Source organism: Lipotes vexillifer, unplaced genomic scaffold, assembly GCF_000442215.2.
Source record: "Lipotes vexillifer unplaced genomic scaffold, Lipotes_vexillifer_v1.1 scaffold543, whole genome shotgun sequence".
In the NCBI taxonomy this organism is placed as follows: Eukaryota; Metazoa; Chordata; class Mammalia; order Artiodactyla; family Lipotidae; genus Lipotes; species Lipotes vexillifer.
This window is the reverse complement of record NW_006799055.1, coordinates 3,220,808-3,227,258: the sequence shown is the minus strand read 5'-3', so window position 1 is coordinate 3,227,258 and position 6,451 is coordinate 3,220,808.

The following is a 6,451-nucleotide window of genomic DNA, read 5'->3' as shown; positions in this document are numbered from 1 at the left end:
CATTCCTGTGTCTTTAAGGGGATCCAGTTAATATAATGTGTGATACAGATGCAAAGTGCACACAGAAGAGGGGGGAAGGGTAGTGGCTCAAATGGCAGAGAAAATTTTATGTTTAAACATTTTCTTGTTCTGCCTTAGAAATAATTTTATTTCATCACTTTAAATTAAAAAAAAAAAAACCAATCCAAACTAAAGAAGGACATAACAGAGCGTAAAAGTCAATTTCAATATAGATGCCCAGATAACTGGTGGAAGGTTCTAGAAGAGAAGCTTTCTTGAGCCCCGTGGCCACCCCCGTGATGCCCAGGAGAGGAGGGCGGGGCAGAGACCATGGATTGTTCTTCACTTGATGCTCTTCACCACTTGGTTCTCCGTATCCCACTCGTGGTAGGTTATTTTCTTCACTTTTTCTGGCCTTGAGGTTTCTTTCTACAGCAGACAAACGACAAGACAGGAGCCAGTGGTGAACACGCTGGTGCAGAGGAATCTCAGCCTCAACCTCTACTCTCTGCCTTTTCAGTTAGAACCAGATTTTAGCGTCCACCTGAAAAAATGTCCAGGTGACGTTTTGTAGCCCATAAAAGACAAGCGACCATTTCTTATCTCTGAGCGTCCTCCAAAAATAAGCACTTGACAGGGGTTTCATATCACTATGTTATTCCATAGACTTAAATCTGCTTTTTTCCCCTGGGGTACTTATTATTTACTTGTTGAGGCTGTTGAGCAAAAACGAGATGATACTTTCCAACCCTTGGAAACGAACTGCATTCCTCCACCGCCTGATGTTTCCTGAGTAGCCTCCGTGTGCCGAGCGTGCGCTGCAGGGTCGGTGAAGCGGTGTGACCTCCCCATCCCCCAGTGAAGTCTTTCCAGTTGTGTGTTTTTTTTTTTTTTTGCGGTACGCGGGCCTCTCACTGTTGTGGCCTCTCCCGTTGCGGAGCACAGGCTCCGGACGCGCAGGCTCAGCGGCCATGGCTCACGGGCCCAGCCGCTCCGCGGCACGTGGGATCTTCCCGGACCGGGGCACGAACCCGTGTCCCCTGCATCAACAGGCGGACTCTCAACCACTGCGCCACCGGGGAAGCCCTCCAGTTGTGTTTTAATTTCCCAGGTATGAGAAATACGTTAAACTAGTGCTTGTCACCCTGGATTGTAACTTTATTGATATGCCTGCCTCTCTCACTGAACCATTACTTCCTCGAGGAAAGGGATTTTGCCTTATTTTTGATGTTTATTCTTTGTATTTCCATTGGCTAAAGTATAATAAAAATGCACAAGGTGTTTGGAGCACAGTTTGAATCCAATATGGATATTTCTGGAAGCCAGCTGAATATCTAACTGGAAGGAAAGAAAGCACGCCAGAGCTCGGGGGCCCTGTGAGAGCAAATCTGTTTTTTCGGAGGAGGAAACTGAGGCCCACCTTGGTTGAGAAACCTGCACAGGGTCACGCAGTGCTGGTGGCAGAACTGGGCCTGGATCCCAGGGCCTCGGGTTCCTCTGAGCCTTTCTGTCCCTCATCGTGCAGGAGCCTACAGACCATGTTCTAGTAACAAAGCCTAGACATTTATCCCAGTGAAACACAACTGTTACACTTATGCAGTCTTTCCCCCACTTCACCCCCCGACTTCATTACGACTTTCCTCTGAAGCTTACGTAAAAGAGGTGAGGCAGTGTCGCTCTAGAAGATCACAGAACAGGGTGGGCGTTGAGGAGGCCCAGGCTCTTCCTCTGGCTGCGGGAATGTGACGGCGTTGGGGGTACCTTCCGGGGAATGTCAGCAGGCAAGCGGGGTCCCATAAAGCCAGGGAGGAGCAGACACGGTCCTTGCCCCGCACAGTAAAAGGGGCACAGCGGGAAATATGGTGGGAATCAGAGGACCGGCTCTGTGTGGGTGCAGGGATGGGGCCACATGTTCTGGGATCACGTTTTTTTCTGAGGACACAACTCCTACATACAAGTCAATGTGATTAAAAATCCAGACATGTGCAGTAGGCACACGTGTAGTCTGCTGTGTGCAGGAGAGTCTGGGCGTGTGATTTCCTCTGCTACGTGCTGCGCTGTAACTGCCAGGCATGTGGCAGTCAGAGCAGAGGTTACCAGCACGTCGGGAGCAGGAAAGAAAGCATCATTAACACCGTCAGGTTCTCTGAGCTGTGCGTGTTCTCCAGACTCAGGAAGTCTTTATGGCTGCAGGGTGGAGACAGAAATCCGTCACAGTTTTGTCAGTTTTGTACACTCAACCAGGGCCATCAGTAATATAGTTTTAAGTATGTAATAAGGACTTGGTGCAGTTTCTTTAAGTTACACTCTGCATTTCCATCAACCCTTTCTACAATCGCAGTATAAACTGGGGAATGATCACAATCGTGGGTTTCTGGGCCGTAAAACCAATCTCAGCAAATTTAAGGGAGTTAAAGTCAGACAAAGCATGTCCTCTGAACACAATGAAATTAAACTGAAAGCCACCAGCAGTAGGATATCTGGAAAAATCCACTCATTGTGTCTGTATAACTAAGTCGACTGCTCGCCCAAAAGAGATCTTCCAGATGGTTCACATGGACAGGAATGGCTGTGGAAAGGGACATTCTGAGAACTTCATACTATTTTAAACGTCTCTGGAATTGCTTCTATAATTTTTTTTTAAGAAAGAAAAGCATTCCCATTAATGATGCTGTAGGAGAACTGAATAGTTTCAGTGTATGGAATTTTAAGAAGAGGTTAAATAAGTTATTAGAAGATAGGAAAGTTTGAGTGAAAGTAGAAAGCACATTGATGTGATTCTGAAATTCTTTAATCCTTTGACTTTAATTACAAGAGTACTACTTGGAGAAGTTAAATGCCAGCTTGCAGACATTTAGTTGCATAATGAGTAAAATTACAGGAAAAATTCACGTTTAGGTTAATTGTACAATAAGCAAAATTAGATGGGAAATATTAAGTATCTTATTTCAGTAATGAATGTGATATTAATATTGAAGTAATAAGATCATTAGTATCTTACATTTTGTTGCCCAGCACGCATTTTCACGTGAGCCTCCATACAGCCTGTAAGGAAGCCACGGAAGGTGTAATTAGTACACACCGACTCGGGGTTATTTTGAAAAGGTGACACAAAAATCAAAGTATAATGTCCGCTTATATTATTCTGTGTCCTTATGGGATCCCACCTGCAAAAATTTCAGGGAGGATGTGCCTGTGTGGAAAGAGGAGAGGAGGCTGGAAGAGGCATCCTGCGTGATGCACGTCCGACCCCGGCGTGGGGGTGTAGGAGAAGGTTCCGTCCTGGTTGGCTGAGGTCTGCAGGAGCCTGGGCAGAGCCACTGGGAGCCCCGTCGCTGTCTGGTCTTTGCTGGTTCCCCTCAGCTGTCCCGTTCTCATTTCTTGCTGCTGACTGACCGTCAGCCTCCCTCTCAGTTGGTGAAGAGTTCTCCATCTCTGCTGCTCCAAAGAGCAGCAACCAACCTGGACATCGTGGTCCCACTTCCACGTTCCTGGGGAGGGACCCTGGGCTGGTTTCGGTCGTGCCTTGGAATCTAGTTCACAGTTGCGTGAACCAGGTTGTGTCTGTAAACTGAGACATTTCCCAGAAAAGTTGGACAAACTGCAGGCTTAACAGTAAACCTCATGCTACCTCGAATAGTCCTTAAGCATTTGATTAGCAGTGTTAGATTTTTTTCTTAGCATGCAGGGTGGCTTTGAAGAATGGTTGGGATGTTCCAGGGATGGGATGGTGAAGCACATGGAAGTTGTTTGCTGGTGACTGGTTGGATTCGCTCATTCCATGTCTGTTTCTGTAATTGGCAAAGCGTTTTCAAGAGAATCGATTGACTCAACGTTTTCTCCTTTACCTCTTCCTTGCGCGTCCATTTATTCAAAACTGGATTCGTGTCAGATAAAGGCTGTCTGGGAAAAAATACATCTGTTACAGTGCTTCACACTGACAGGAAAGCCATAAAAGTCATTACTGGGTGATTAGAACCTTCAAAAGGATCTGTGAAATGCAACCTTCCTCCTAAAATTATACAGACGGCAGCATGTCCTCTCTCTCTGTTGTCTTGTGTATTTAGACAGGTGCGGGAACCCCACATCTAGGTGTAATGACAGTGAGAAGTGAAGGCTGGGATTAATTAGAGCTGAAATACTGAACAACAATAGGCCAGGTGCCCAGGGAGGGGCAGATAGAGATATGTGTGTATATGTATATGGGCACGAGGTCAGCAGGCATCATTGGGATGCTCGAGCCATGGTGTGGGCTGTGAAGGGCTTTGTGGGGGACAGAGTCGATAGACTCAGCCCCGAAATCTGGGCAGTTTACGGTCTGCCCTGGGGGGAGAGACGCCATCTGTGCCGGCCCAGTGCAGGCACACCGGCTCTGCGGGGTGCTTGGGATACTAAGCGGGGAGCTGTGTGAGCGTCTGACACGCAGCCTCTCAGACCTCTCACTGTTTAGAATATGGTGTATTAATAGGAAACACGAGGTATAGTGAAGCCAGTGGATCCAGAGACAACTGCCACTGACAAGAGAGTTAGTCGCTCCCAGCTCCCAGGGGAGGGGGCCACACGGGGAAGCCCCAGGGCTGTCAGGAGGCAGAGGGAGTGCCGGGGGGATCTGGGGGAAGGAGCCTGTATTGTAGAAGGAGCCTGTATCTCGGAGGCACGGGTGAGGCAGGGTGAGCGGGTTTAGGAGCAGCTCATTTGAATAATCTCAGGGGCTCCGGGGTGTGAGGTCACCCCTGGTGTCTGGCGCCCGGGTGATTAGGGCAGGTGGAAGGTGGCCTGCTGAGAGCAGTGGAGGTGGTGGCGAGGGCCCTGCACTGGTGGGTTGGATGGGCAAGGCGAGTTCAGGATTTGGCCAGTCCTGGGAGGGGCAGCCCCTGCAGCCTGAGCGTGGGCTCAGGTGTCAAAGCATCAGAATCCAGACAGGACAAGATGCGGTTAATGCCCCTACAGAGACTTAAGCTCTTCTCTTTTGTGCCCTGATAGCATCACAGGCGAGTCTTCAGGTGGGCACCTTCAGCACGTCTGTCAGGGACACACGGAGCCTCCAGGCAGCTCACCGATGCCAGAGGGGGTGTCTCAGGTGTAAACGTCAAGGACTTCAGCGGGGGCGGGGCGGCAGGGCAGGGGGAGGCTCTGAAAAGGCTGGTGTGGTTTTCAGGACGGCTTGTGGGAAACGGCGGTGTTAGCTCCAGATACGCCAGGACGATGACGTGATGGCACATCTGATGTCAGAGAGCCACCCAGTCAGGGAAGGAGGGGGAGGTGTTGACCGCTTGGCCTGCTTTGGACGTGCAGGTGGGACGTCTGCGGGGTGCGTGTGTAGTTAGGATTTTGTGTATCTGAACGACGGCGGATCCAAAGAAATATGGGTGGTGGGCCGGGGGGGTGTCAGACTGGCAAGTTTTGGGGCTGTCAGAGGTCGAAAAATATGGGGAAGGAGGGACATTCCATCTTGAATAAATACCAATGCACGTGGAAGAGGATGTTATATACACAGTCGGTGCTCGGCTCCGAGCTCATGTCTACCCCAAGCGCTCGTACAGCCCTCTTGTGAGAACTTACTCGGGAGCTAGTTCACGTGTGGGCCGTTCTCACTGAGCAGCGTCCTGAGCAGGTGGGTTCAGAGCCTTGCGGTCCCGTCTGCATCCCTTGCTCACCTGCAAGGGAAGCTGTGCCCCTGCCCCGCCCCCGCAGTGCTCTCCGCCTCTTTATGTACATGGTAGTTGCTGTTGCCTAATTTCCTTCTAGTTCTCCGGTCTCTGCTGATTGGTTCTCAGTATTTTTCTTTCCTATACTTTATGCTTTTATTAAGTTTGTTAATGATTTTTCTTGTTTTCCTTATGAGATTCTCTAGTTTATTATGACTAGTTAACCAGCCTCTTGCTCTAATTGATTCTCCCAGGAAGAAATGGCATAAATCATAGTTACGCTTTGGACTAGAAACTAGTATATCTAGAACTTTCATAGTTTAACGCCCTTTCCTTGGATGTGTACCTCTTCTTTGACATCATTTCTTTCTTCTGGCACCCTGGGAAATTTTTAGTTTATTTTTATGCATATAAAGATTCTCTCGTCACCACCTGGTCCCTTTCTTATTCTTAATAATCATGCGATGTTTAAGGACGGGGTGGGAGACAGTGCCCATGTCTCCCTATCGTCAGCATATGTGTACTTTAAGAAAAACAATTTTAGGAACGGATGTAGAATTACGGCTAACATCCCTGAGATGAACCAGACTCTTAACAGTTCCTTCGGGTGCCCGACTTCCCCAAGCTAGTCCCCCAGATAGGACTCAGATATTCTCCCGTCAGTGATGTGGCTTTGGGACATCCCACTCTGATGCTCTGGATGGGTGTGGGGAATGGGATGGCCTTGGAAGGCCAGTGACAGCATCATGAGGCCTGTTAAACCCACCCTGCCCAGTGGACACTGCAGTGTCTGCACAGAAGGA